Raw genomic sequence first — 14027 nt, 5'->3', positions numbered from 1 at the left:
ACATCATTGGCTCTCCTAGCTCTCTAGCTTGCTGACTACAGATCTTGAGACTTCTCAGCCTCCAAAATTATGGGAGTCAACTCCTTCTAATAAAACTCCATACATACATGAGATGAGATACATGAGATGTCCCAAGCCTGACAGAGATGTGAGAGAGAGATGTGAGAGAGAGAGTGAGAGCGAGCCTACTGGACTCTTGGATCTGTTTCTCTGGAGAACTCTTGACTATTGAAGCTGGGCCTTCAATCCATGTATGTCGGACTCCAAAGCAAGAACTCTTGACAACGTTGCAATTCTTCAGATACAATATGTCAATGAAAAATCGACTTGTTTTCCTAAAAGGTGAATATCTTCTCCAAGTTCTAGGATGTCCAGAGTTGTGTTGTTGTTATTTTACATCTATCCTTTACTTTCCACAGCTTCTAAAACTCAAAAACATAAAACACTTTGATCATACGTGGCTGTCCCGTGTTGGGACCCACAGTTTCTCATCCACTTGTAATAACTTCAAAGTTCTCCCTAAGTCCCAAGTCCTGATAAAATGAGGACCTCCCGTTTAATTTGAACTTTTTGTCCAAAGCGATCACATAACAGGGAATCAAACACTGAAACAGGAGGCAAGGTGGCTAAGGGGTAAGATTAAGATCTAGGACAACATAGAATTATGGGAGAACTAGAAAAACAACTCCCAGTCAGTCACCTCTAAGCTCTGTGATGTATAATCATACCCACCAATCTCCATCTTCACCATCAAGATCTACATGGAGGCATGAGAAGAACATGGATTAGAAAAATGCCCAGGAAATGAACCAGGAAGAAAGCCCATTTTACCACCTGGATCTCTGATACAATGAGAGAAAACAACATGAAACATTTTCATCTCAGCCAGATCCTCCCAGAGCGGCTCCTCCAGCCTTCAATGGTGGGGATCTATTATCCATGAATACATCTAATCTTCTAAGATGGCCTATTTCTGGACTCTCCCACTCCTCAGGTCAGATGCTTACGCTCTGCTAGATAAAGCGGTACCTTCCTTAAAATACCTCAAGAGTAACTGAACTTGTAGAGTGCTCAACAGTCCTCATTTCTGTATGATCTCATTGTCTCTGTTCTATGGCCCACGTGACCAGCTCTGGCCAAAGAGTTGTGAGCAGAGATGATGCGTCATTTGCAGGCCAGGGCATTTTTTGCTGAGTGGGATGTTCCCTCTGCTGGAAAACTGCAGTGTTGGGGAGAGGTTACTCCATCAGCCTGAGTCTCAAAAAGAAGAGACAAGTTCTAAGTTCCCCAAAGATGTGCAGCGGACATGTGCTGTGAGTTATTACAGCCACTAAGATTTGGGGGTTATTATTGCAGTGAAACAGAGACTATCTTAAATGGTACAAGTTGTTAAAACTACCTCTTTTATGCCTCAAAAGGTATATTCGTGAATTAGATAAGCTAGTCCTTGCTGACCCTTCTGAACCATTCATGAGGTTTAGGCCTCGATGAAATCTCTCGTCGGGTTTGGTATTTCTAGTCTGAAATACCGTAGCACTTAAAGTCCACCGTGATTCATCTCCTCCACCATTATCATCGCCAAGCCCGCTCACGCATGCACTCTCACACACACACGTACACCGGAGCACTCACACGCACTCATACATGCTCCCACATTTACACATCCTTCTCCATTCAATGGTGCCAGCTTGTCAAGGACCTGGCAACCTGGTACCTTCCTTGTTACATTGGTTGAAAGTGACTTCACAGAGCTACAGAAAGGATTTAACATAAAAGGAGTGTCCAGAGGGAGTGGCCTCTGGCCTCTTCCGTTTTACAGCTATGTGACTGAAGATGGGAAAACACAGCAGAAGGGGCTTGTACTGCTGAGTCAGATAAAGCAAGACAAATTACAGGAAGAATGAGATGAGCCCTGGAGTCAGGGACAAAGAAGGGAATAAAACTGCGGAGACTTGAACAAATTCCTAATCAGGAAAATCAACAGATATTCCCAAACCAGGCTGCCCATCAGAATCCCCAGCTAACACTTGGTAAAATGCAGCTGTCTGAGCCTCGTCCTAGATGTCCTGAATCCGAATCTCTAGGGATAGGAACAGGGAGTATCACATTTTTACAATCCTGCGGGGGACTCTGATGATGAACCAGGTTGGTGACCCACTGGATTAGGAGAGGTATAAAGCCCTTTCTAATTGTGAAACCTCATGGTCTCTAAGTAAGGCTAGGGATATAAGCAATCAGTGTCCCCAGATGTGAAAACAGGTGCTAGTCTGTACTCAGGTGAACCTTGGTTCACTGGGTGAACTAATGAAAGGCTTTGATAAATGTGAACAGTAAAATGTTTGCAGAGAGAATAAAAAAATAAAAAATGGCCTTGTTGAGGCCGAGGCTGGACATGAGGGAGAACTTCCTGGAGTTCTATCTTCCTGGAATATGAAGATAATTCACCAGAAACTAAGCTAGGCTGCATTCCTTCAATTGGCCACATTCTCTAGTCCAGGAGGGGCAGGCTTCACGTGTATGTGACCTGTGCACTCACAGAGGGACTCGCTCCCAGAAGGGACCCCATACTTGGTTTATGCTCTAGGGTTGCTGTCTTGAAATTCTTAATAATTTTATCGCTGAATGTGCGTTTTGTAAGTGAAGTCTGATGTGACAATGGAGGATACATACGAGCAGAGAGGATGTACACCAGGCAGCAGTACAGGCCAGGGGCATCCAGGATGTCATGGGACCCTGTGGGGGAAGCCAGGGCTGGGACCTGAGCCCAGGTGGGGATGGCAAGGGCAGTTACAGCAGCAAGAGCGGCTGCAACAGCCCCAGAAGCAGGAGGCCTGCTCACCTGTCAGTCCTCAGAGCCCAGCTCTGTGACATCTGCATAAATATGAACTCCCTGTCCTGAGTGCCAGGACAGGAACTGCTGGTGCTCAGGCAATAAACTTTGTCAGTAAATTATCACAAAATAAAAATGTACACATGGACATTGCAATAAAGCATATCCACGAGTTATTAGGATTCTTCAAAGAATCCAGTTTTGAAAACTGCAACATTGCAAAGCAAGTATCCACAGGCTTCGAAACAGAAATTGAATTTAAAGGTGGTCACATGCCACGGAAAAGAACATTTTCATATGAAACTTTAAAATAACCAATTTTAAAAGAAGGACAGTTTTTAAATTAATTCATCCTTGTATGAAGAAAGACAATAGATGACCTAAACAAGCATTCGGAAATATATATGACTTGTGAGACCACTTTCAGTTGCTTATGGAATCTTTACAAGTGACAGGAAATGTCAGAGAAAACATTAAAATGACACTCTGAAAAGTTACATTTAAAATTCAATCCGAATTTACACAGAACTAATTTGTATGAAGAGTTAAATCTTTTTAGAAAACCTGTTAGGCCAGAATCATCAGCTCTGGATGTACTGGTCTATATTTCAAAATAATTTTTTAGAAATTTATCCTAATGCTATTATAGCCAATAAGATACGCTTAACTCCCAGTAACAGTTACGTCAGCAGAAAGATCCATTTTAAAATTTAAAATGATCAAAACTTATTTGTGATCTTGCACTTGCAAAGAGCAACTCATGCTGCTTTCAATTATATCAACTGAAAATGAAATTGCTAAAAGTATAAATTTTCATAAATCTGACAAATGGATTTCCAGAAAAGAGAGCCAGAAAAATCTTATGGTCAATCAAGATATCACATTGATAAGGTATTATTTTTTATTGTAGTATATAAAATTATGGCAACAAACCTATTTTTTACTATTTATAATTGCTGTTGCTGATATATCACAATTACACCATTACGTTTTATAAGTAATAACGTATTTTTAAAGGAAAAGGTTGATGTTTTAACCCCTTTAACTGTACTTTTTTTTTTTTTTTTTTTAACAAAGGACCCCACATTTTCATTCTGCATTTGGCCAATTATGTCACTACCCTGCTTGAAGGGTAACTATTCTGAGGCTTTGTAGTAAACTTCAGGATGGGCCTGAGATCCCCATCTTGTCAAAGATTTTTATAGTGATTTCATCAAGTACAAGAGAGTACAGTGTATCCTGTAACCCAGAAACCAGGAGCTTTATAGCAACTATGTTCTCAGTGTCTACATTCTTAGGCATTCTAAGGCATCCTTGACCTTGGGTTCCTCCTTTTGCACTAAAGCCCTCATCTTCTGAAACAGAAGGAGCTGTATTTCAAGCTTTCACCCAGTGATTCATGAGTCCAGCATCTTTAAATAAAAACAGGGCAGGGAGGGGAGAAAGCATCAGACTTCTTTGAATTTGGGCCAGTCTTTCCAAACGCAAAATACTCAACAGCCAATTTCCCCTGGCTTTGTAGATAAACAACAAGATGACCTTTTATGTCAGAAAGGAACAGTGAAATTTCCATTTCCTTGTGGAACGTTGGGTTTGAAACCAAATTTTTCTTTGTTTCTTCAAGATAACAACCCACAAAATGCCCCAACAAATGCAAATTATGAAGTTCCTATAGCCAATCCAGATATTCAAACAAACGATCTTGCCTCTTTTCTAAACAAAATATTACAATTACATCCTCAGGAATGTTTCCCTGCAGGAGTAGAAATCCCCCCTTTCCCTATAATGTTGCATCCTGGGGCTCCTGAGAAATGATCCCCTGTCCAGTGACTGGGTATTGTGAAAGCAAGCCATACCCCGCTCTCCTTCCAGCCATTTCAGAACGAACTGCGGCCATTTCCCTGAATCCTTTCTGGGAAGGGAGGGTCAGGGAGTCAATTTTTCCCACAGGAGAAAAATGAAGCCATTGTCCATTCTCTGAGTAACTTTTGATCCATTGTCTCTTTCCTGATTCCCCAAATTCCCTAAGAATAAAATCATGATTCTCATGGCACACACCAGTCTGGGGCTAAACCAAGATGGCTGTAGGAGTCACGTTCCCACCTTCCTTCACAGAAAACACCTGCTGCCTCCACGAGCTCTAAATTTCAGGGGTTCCTGGTTATTCTTTTTACAGGATTTCTTTAAATAACAACTGTTCGGGGTGGACTTAAAATAGAACTTGGGTTACAAAATTTTGGTTTACATGCAATCTTCCAGGACTAGATCAAATACATACAATGAGGGGCTTCCCTGGTGGCGCAGTGGTTGAGAGTCCGCCTGCCGATGCAGGGGACGCGGGTTCGTGCCCCGGTCCGGGAAGATCCCACATGCCGTGGAGCGGCTGGGCCCGTGAGCCATGGCCGCTGAGCCTGCGCGTCAGGAGCCTGTGCTCCGCAATGGGAGAGGCCCCAACAGTGAGAGGCCCGCGTTCCGCAAAAAAAAAAAAAAAGATACAATGAGGTCCATACATGATTATTTTGCTTTTAATCTCTCACAAAACCTTTAGTTCCATAATAACATGTTGAGAAAAAATACTTTTAAAAACTTTGTTGGGTTCTGTTTAATTTGCTTTTTAAAAAAGCCCTGATAGAAAAGCTCTTTGTCAGAGCTCAAAATGCGAGGGAGTTCTCTGCCAAACCATCCAATATGGTTTGAGAGAAAGAGAGGAGCAGGGGGAGAGAGAGAGATGTTGACCTTGAGGATATGAGAGGAATGAATAAAAGTGCACTAAGTGACCTTAATGTCTTTCTCTGATCTCTGACAACCATCCCATCACCACCTGCCTTATCAATATCAACATTCATTGCAAGCCCACTGGACCTAAAAGCCTCTGTGTTCCCACCAGCACTAGCACATGAGCAATGAATCAGGCACTGTTGGAGGTACAGTGTCCATCTATGAAATTGCCAGAGGTAAGTGGACCCTAGATTGATAAGCAGCACTGCCATGACCATGGGAATCCACACAGCCGGACACGGGAGCAGTGCTTGGCCCAGAGCAGCCATAGATATCTATTTTTGGCTAAATGAGTAAGTGGCCTTTACCATCTAAAGATATCACAAACATGGAAAAATTCCACCCAACATTTGGATTGGAAGAGCAACAGACCAGTGGGCCAGACAAGAGCTATGTCAACTCGAAAGAGAGAGAGAGCTCGGAAGATGTTTTAGGAGGAGGGCGAGGCTAAGAACTTCACCCAAAGGTAATTCCAGACAGACCTTCTTTTGTTCCCTTGTCACACTGACAGCGGAGATGAAGATGATACCTATAGGACTGCGGTGAGGCACTTTATAGATACCAAACAAACGGCTCTGCTGGTGGGAGTTACCCTCAGCATTAGACGTCTCTGTTCACTTTTGGGGCCGAGTGTGGAACTGCCTATACCTCTCAAGGGTTAGGAACCACAACAAAATCATGACGAAACTGCTCCCTTTGTAAAGAGGTGGGAAACGTACACAGCATAGGAAACTGTCTTCAGAACCAGCATTCCTACTGACTCACTAATGGTAAAAAGAGGAGGACAAAAGAAAAGAGTCTTCCCTCCCATCCACAGTCAAGTAAAGTAGGCTGCAAATGAAGTCCACGCAGCACCAATGAGCTGGGCGGGTGATGGTGGCTCGGGAAGACCCTTGAATGGCTGGAGGATGAACCTTCTGCACTCGCTTTGTTGAGGACTGGCTCCTTGTTCAAGCCAGAAAATTACTCTGTTTGTGAATAATACGTAATTGATCTCTTTTCTTTTCCCCTTTTTGCTTTAGTAGCTAATGAATCATTTTAAATGAATAGTTTAAAAAGCATGTGAGGCTGTCACATGACATATGAGTTGGGTACCCAAGCAAACAATCCATTCACCAAAAACATCTCCAGTATGAGCCACATTGCCAATGTCATCCCTGCCCTCTTAAGTGTAGTCACCATGCCCAACCCGGACCTTTACACGGAGACTCGTAAAAAGTTCACTTGTCAACCCCTCCTTCACACACACACACACATACATGCGCACACGCACACACACACACACACACACACACACACTCTGCATGATTCATTTATGCCTCATTTGTTTGTTTACAATAATCAAGATGATACTGGGAAACTGAAGAAAATTCAGAACTGGACCGTCCTTACTTGCTCTTATCATAACACAGAGCACACGAACTGAAATTCCAAAGGAGTTACTTCCCTTAAGAGAAGAAATGTGGGCTTTTGCTCTTTTAAATAGAGATTTAGGAAACAGCTACTTTACAGCCTTTTTTCCCAGTCCTCTGACTTCTAATCTCTACTTCCTTTATGCCCAAATTTGCCACCTTTGCATAACAGGGGAAGGAAGGTAGAGATTGATAAGCCTTACATTTCAGGGGAAAAAACCCTTCAGTCTCTTCCAATGAAATTTTACCTGACTAACCGCTGGCTGCCACTTATATGTACTTCGTGCTGTGTTTTCTCCACCTTCATGAAAATATATGAAAGTTCAGCCTCGGTAGAGACATAAAACCATAGGATTTTTAAAATGAGAAGAACCTAAGGGATCGTCTAAGGATGATTATTCACCCTATTGAAAGAATTAGCCATGGGATCCCTTAAAAGGACAAGGTCCTTGTTTGCCTTTAGAATGGAATTTAATTACAAAATTTCACATAGATAGGCTCACTTTTCCCGGAATATACCCACTGTATATAGTGAAGCGGACCTACGACATTATTTGGTTTATCTTGTGAGAGCTATAATGCAAAAGGATAAAATACAAAATGAAAGTTCGGTGCTCATCTTACCATTGAGAAAAATATGATGATTAACTGCTCTCAAGCCTGGTCCCACCCCAGGGCCTTCTCATTCCTCCTCCTTCTACCTAGAACGCTGTTTTCCCCAGAATATGAATGCCTGACTCCTCACTTCATCCAGGTCTCTATTCAAATGTCCTCAAAGAAAGTTTCCCTGGTCATTCCAGCTAAAGTAGCTCCTCCCATCCCCCCCTCCCTAATGAAGCCTTATTCTTCTTCACTGGACTTATTGCCACCTCGCTTATTAGAGCTCTTCTTTCATTATCATTTGCCCCTGACTAAAGTATAAGCTCCAGGAAAACAGGAATTTTTGGTTTTGTTCACCAGTGATTTTCCAGCATCTAGAACTGTGCCTGACACACATATACATTAATAAATATTGAATGAGTGGATGGAGGAACAAGCAAGCAAAGGAGTACTTGGACAGGCCTCAAGCAGATTCTGGAGAACCTTCAGAATCTTCTCATGCTGCCACACATCTGTGACCATCTCACATGTGACTTTCCTATAATGTGAAGGAACTCTCTTCTTCGACAATTCCCTCCTAGATGGTGGTGGGTACGAAACAAGTTGTGTCATCCCTCCGACCTCTATTCATTTTACTTATCAGATTAACTGATTAACCATCTTCCTTCCCTATTTCCTCAGCTATTCAAAAACATGCCTGCCAGGTGCCAGAAAATATGTATGAACAAACAGGGAATGACTAAGTAGTACAGTAAGAGCCAGGATGAGAGCAAGTGTCAAGGAGGGAAATGTGAGCCAATCAGGGGCCATGTTCTGAAGGATGAATCAGGGCAGCCAGACAAGGATGGAGACGTGGGCATTCCAGGAGGAAGAAACAAAAGACACACACGTATTAGAGCAGCAGCAATGATGAAAGGGAAGAAACTAGCTAAAAGACAAGGCAAAGAAGCAGAAGAACAATAGATGAAATCTGAGTTTCTTGTTTTGGGTGAATGAAAAGTCTTTTGTAAAGGTCTAGCCCCTAATCGCCTATAACCCAAACGCAGACTGTTCTGTAATGATCCCTATTATTCTCATATGTGTAGCAGCCACCACAGCCTGTCCTGGGCATAGCTGCTGGCAGCCACTATGAAAGGCAGGACAACTGGCGTCCCAGGCTGTGTGAGGGACCGAAACTGCTGCCTGGGCAGCCAGTTCTGAAAACTGTCAGATAAAGATAAGCCTCACCTGGCTAGACTCTCACAGCCATGAATTTGATGATAACCTTGGTAGAGATCATCTGCCTGGTTTTATTTTCTGGTCCGTGAACAAAGAGAGGCAAGAAATGATACAGAGAGTCGTTCAGGTCCTCAAGTCCCCTGCAGCTCACCTTAGGCCTGAACACACCCAGCTCTCACAGCTTTACATCCAATTTTATAAAGAAACCCTATAGGCAGCTAGAGAAAACCTATCCTGTATCAGACATGATACCCAGTGCTCTTGAGGATATTATCTCAATTAGACCTGATAATAGCCCAGTGAGGTCATTATCCTCATTCCCTGTCTTACAGGTGAGCAGAGGCTCTGCAGAGGTACCACGGCTTTCCCAAGAGCACTTAAATTATTGAGTAAAGAAGCTGAGAGCCTCAAGGCTAAATATGTCTGCCGTCTAAAGGCCATGCTTTTCCAGTTTACATCCAGCTGCCTGGACAGCAAGATACTTATCTAAAACCAGAGGTATTTATTTGGTAAGATGAAAAGTCAGGATATGATTGGAGAGAATGGATAAAAGTGCAGCTATAAGGGAGGACAAGACGTTTGTCCTCATGGAGCCCCAGGGCCCCAGTGTCCTACCTTCCACAGCCCAGTGGCCCCTCTCTCCGTGTGCCAATGCCTCATCAGGACTGAGGCCAAGTCCCTGGCCTTATTCTTCAGTCCAAACATACAGCCTCCTATTAACACAGTATCCTAAGGAGTTTTTAATGATGAGGGAAATGGTTTTGAGACAAAATAACTGAAACAAAGAGATACAACATCTAGACACCATAGGGTTTTTTCTTTAAAAAAAAATTTTTCTGTTTCTTTCATAGGTCTTAAATATGTGGGAATAAACAAATATGCCTTGATAGAGTAACTGGGAATACATATCTCCTTTTACTGTAAGCAACTAGGTAGTTGGAAAAATATACAAACAATGGTTTCCAAATATTGAGCGACAGTCATTGCAGGGCTATGATCTCTGAAAAAAGGAAAACAAGATCAGCCCTGTTTTTGCCCTAGCTCTTGACCAGAGGAACTTTATAGACCACAGAAAGGGAGGAGAGTCCCAAGCAGGTGGACAATCTTGATGGACTGAGGATACAGACATCTGAATTTGAGTGGGCTGGGACAGCTGGACTTTGTAGAGGCAAAATTCTAGAGAGGAGAGAGCTAGGCAGAGAGAGTTTCAGAAAACTCCTCCGAGCCCCCTTCACTTTGCTGCCCAGTATTAAGGTGTGCATTAATAGGGTGAAACTCCAGAGCCAGGAATATAATAGCCAGGGATTTGTAAGCTGAACACTCTGACAGCTGAAAGGACTGAAAGAAACTTACGTTCTGACCAGCCAGGGTAGTGACTTATCATTGATCACCACTCAGAAGGACCATGCCCTAGCAGTGGGGCTAACCAGATCTAGAGTAAAGGCTTCTATGGAACTGCCCTAACAAAACTGAAAACAAGCCCTGAAAGAATTAGGCTGTTCCCCAAGCAACATAACTCCCTGCCAGAACAAAGCCTCATTAAATGACACTCATTAAGGGAAAACAAAATGAAACAACAATGTTATGGACTGAATTGTATCCCCCCCAAAATTCATATGCTGAAGCCTTTAGCCCTCTCAATGTGACTGTATTTAGAGACAGAGCCTTTTAAGAGGTAGTTAAGCGTAAATGAGGTCATAAGCCCTAATCCAATATGACTAGGGTCTTCATAAGAAAAGGAAGAGACATAGGGGAGCATGCACAAAAGGAAAAGCCATGTGACTCAACTGGAGAAAAATCAATCAAATGAAACAGATCCAGAAGTGATGGAAATAGCAGGTAAGATTTTTTAAACATCTATTAGAAACATGCTCAAGAATAAAGAATAACATTAGCATAATAAGTGCAGATATTAAAAACATAAAAAAGAGAACCAGGGCTTCCCTGGTGGTGCAGTGGTTGAGAGTCCGCCTGCCGATGCAGGGGACACGGGTTCGTGCCCCGGTCCGGGAAGATCCCACATGCCGCGGGGCGGCTGGGCCCATGAGCCATGGCCACTGAGCCTGCGTGTCCGGAGCCTGTGCTCTGCAACGGGAAAGGCCACAACAGTGAGAGGTCCCCATACCGCAAAAAAAAAAAAAAAAGAGAGAGAACCAAAGGGAAACTCTAGACATGAAAAATATATCAAAAGGGAAAAATTTACTGAATGTAATTGTATCAGAATTCTACAGAGAAACAGAACCAATTTGAGATAGATAGGGATTGATTTTAAGGAACTGCCTTGCATTATTATGGAGGCTGGAAAGTCCAAGATCTGCAAGATGTGCTGGCAGCCTAGAGACCCAAGGAAGAGTCAATGTTGCAGTTCAAGTTTAAGGCCATCTCCTTTGAGAATTCCTTCTCACAGGAGACAAGGAGGTCAGTCTTTGTTCTATTAAGACTTTCAATTGATTGGATGAGGTTCACCCACATTATGAAGGGCAATCTGCTTTCCTCAAATTCAAGAATTATGTCTTTAATCAAGAAGACATAATCCTAAATGCCTACGTACTAAATAAGAAAACTTCAAATTACACAAAGCTTCAAATAACTTAACAAACTAAAAGGAAAAACAGACAAATCTAAAATTATAGTTAGAGATATTAATAGTCCTCTCATTAATTAAAGTAGCAAAAAAATCAGTAAAGTATATAAAAGATTTGAACACTTTGCAACAACTTAACCTAATTGACTATAGACACTACACCCAAGAACAATAAAATACACTTTGTTCCCAAGTGCTCATGGAAATTTCACTGAGATAAGTAATCTTCTGGGCCATAAAATAAATTTCAGTAAGTTTAAAAGGACTGAAACATGCAGAGTAGCTTTTCTGACCACATTGAAGTTAAGTTAGTAATAAACAAGAGAAAATTTGGAAAATCTTCAATTATTTAGAAATTAAGTAAATGGACTTGTAAATAACCCCTGGGCCAAAGAAGAAATTACCAAGGAAACTAGAAAATATTTTCAACAGGATGAAAAGAAAAACCAATGTATCAAAATCTGTGCAATACAGCAAAGCAGTCCTTAGAGGGAAATTTAAAGATATATTCAAGAAAAGAAAAACAATCTAAAATAAAAGGTCTAAATTTCCATATTAAAAGCTAGAAAAAAAAAACAAAAGTTAAGTCCAAAATAAGTAGAAGAAATGAGATCAAGAACAAAAATTAATGAAACAGAGCTGACAAAAAGAGAAAAATCTATGAAACCAAAAGCCAGTTCTTTGAAAAAAATAATAAATGAGGAAAAATAAAAACAGAAAATACCCCAAAATGTTAACATTTCTTTTTCTTGGACATTTATAGTTGTTTAATTTTATATTTTCTAAATATTTTTAATGAGCACAAGATATAATCAGAAAATCAAAACCTTATTTTTAAAATTACCACTTCTGTGTTTATTTCAGAAGAATGTCAGTGCCTTGCTCTCCAAGGAAAGACAGAACTGTCTTCCCTAAAGTCTGTTGATCAGGTAAAGTAACTCAGAGAGGGAACACCTCCTACCCAGGTTTGCCACTTAAGAGATCCCCACTCTACTCCAGATGACTCCAGTCCTGGAATGAATATACCTGCTTCTGCTCACTACACTACACCCTTTCACCTCCTGGAGAGCCTGACATACAATTAGTCCTTGTAACCCACCAGCACTTCAAAGTAGAACTGACCTCCTTCTCTGCCTGTCCCTCTCCTTCTATTCTCTTACTCTCTAAGCAAAGTCTGAATTCTTCCTCACCTAGACAGGCTTCTCCCCACCTTCCACTCATCCTATCCCACTGCAAGTCAGATCCACTGTTTTCTACCTCTGCCTCAGAACAGCTGTGACTTCCCCTTGAGAGGAAGCTGTCCCACTGTATTCTGCAATGCATCTTCATCAGTATCGAATGTGATACTAGACCCAATTCCTATTTGGCAACTTGTGTCTATTTCCAGCTGGTCAGAATCTTGAGAAAAGGAGAGGCCTTGCCTAACCTCCTTTCCAATATATTATTGGATTCATAATCTGCTCCACCAAGATCACAAGTTTTTCCTGATTAAACTTTACACATGTGACAAATGAAGCTGATTTATGACACAACCTCTAGAAAAACAGGGTTTTATCTAGATACTGTAATGCTAAAGACATAAAGGCAGAGTATTATAGTTGGTAAATTTGTCTCACAGGGGCATAGGTTAACAAGTCTAAAACTACTTATATACTAGCACTGAACAATAAATAAATACATTGAACATAATGAGAACCATGTTTTTCACTATGAGAGAAAGAAGATAAACCACAAGTGGGGGGTGGGGGGTGTCTAAAATGAGCCCTGCTGGATTTGAGTCAGAGATATCAGTAGAAACTCTTGATTTATTCAAACACATATACAAATGAACACAGAAATAAATGTAGATATGGAAGAGTAAGATCCATAGATCTGTGTGTATGTGTGTGCTGTATATATCATTTCCTAGCTCTGTCCACTCAGAAAGCCTAGAATCAATGACATCCCAGTGGCAATGAGCACAGCTAATACCCAGATCTTGGTTTCTACATACCATTTCCCAATAAAGGGCCTGAAGCATCTCACAGTTCTATAAAGTAAGAAACTGCTTTAAAAAAAAAAAAAAGAGACATAAACTAGTTACAGAAAGACAAATACTGCACAATTCCACTTACATGAGGTATGCAAAATAGTCAAATTTCATAGAATCAAAAAATGAAATGGTAGCTGCCAGGAGCTGGGGGAGGAGGAAACGGGGAGGGGTTCTAGTCATTGGGCAAAATGTTTCGGTCAAGCAAGATGAATCAGTTCTAGAGAATTGCTGGACAACATTGTACCTATAATTAACAATCGTGTACTACAGAAAAATTCCAATGTAAAAAAACATAAGGAATGAGAGAAACAGAAAACCACTATTAGAACACTACAGTCATAGTTGCTGCAGACAATATCCTTTAATGAGTGTTAAAATTAATGGGTGAAATTTTAAGGAGAAACAGGATATTTGCATAGCCTCAAAGTATGTCTCCTAAAATCTTTAACTACTGTGGAAATCTTAACACGTCCACAAATTCTTTGACACTTCTCCCTTTAGAAGGTGGAGTTTACTTTCCCTCACCTTGAGTGACAGCTGGACTTAGTGGCTCACTTCTAATGGACAAAGTAT

The sequence above is a fragment of the Aethalodelphis obliquidens genome, unplaced genomic scaffold (genome assembly GCF_003676395.1).
Source record: "Aethalodelphis obliquidens isolate GAN/ISIS:26980383/991018 unplaced genomic scaffold, ASM367639v1 scaffold11, whole genome shotgun sequence".
Classification (NCBI taxonomy): domain Eukaryota; kingdom Metazoa; phylum Chordata; class Mammalia; order Artiodactyla; family Delphinidae; genus Aethalodelphis; species Aethalodelphis obliquidens.
This window is presented reverse-complemented; position numbering follows the sequence as displayed.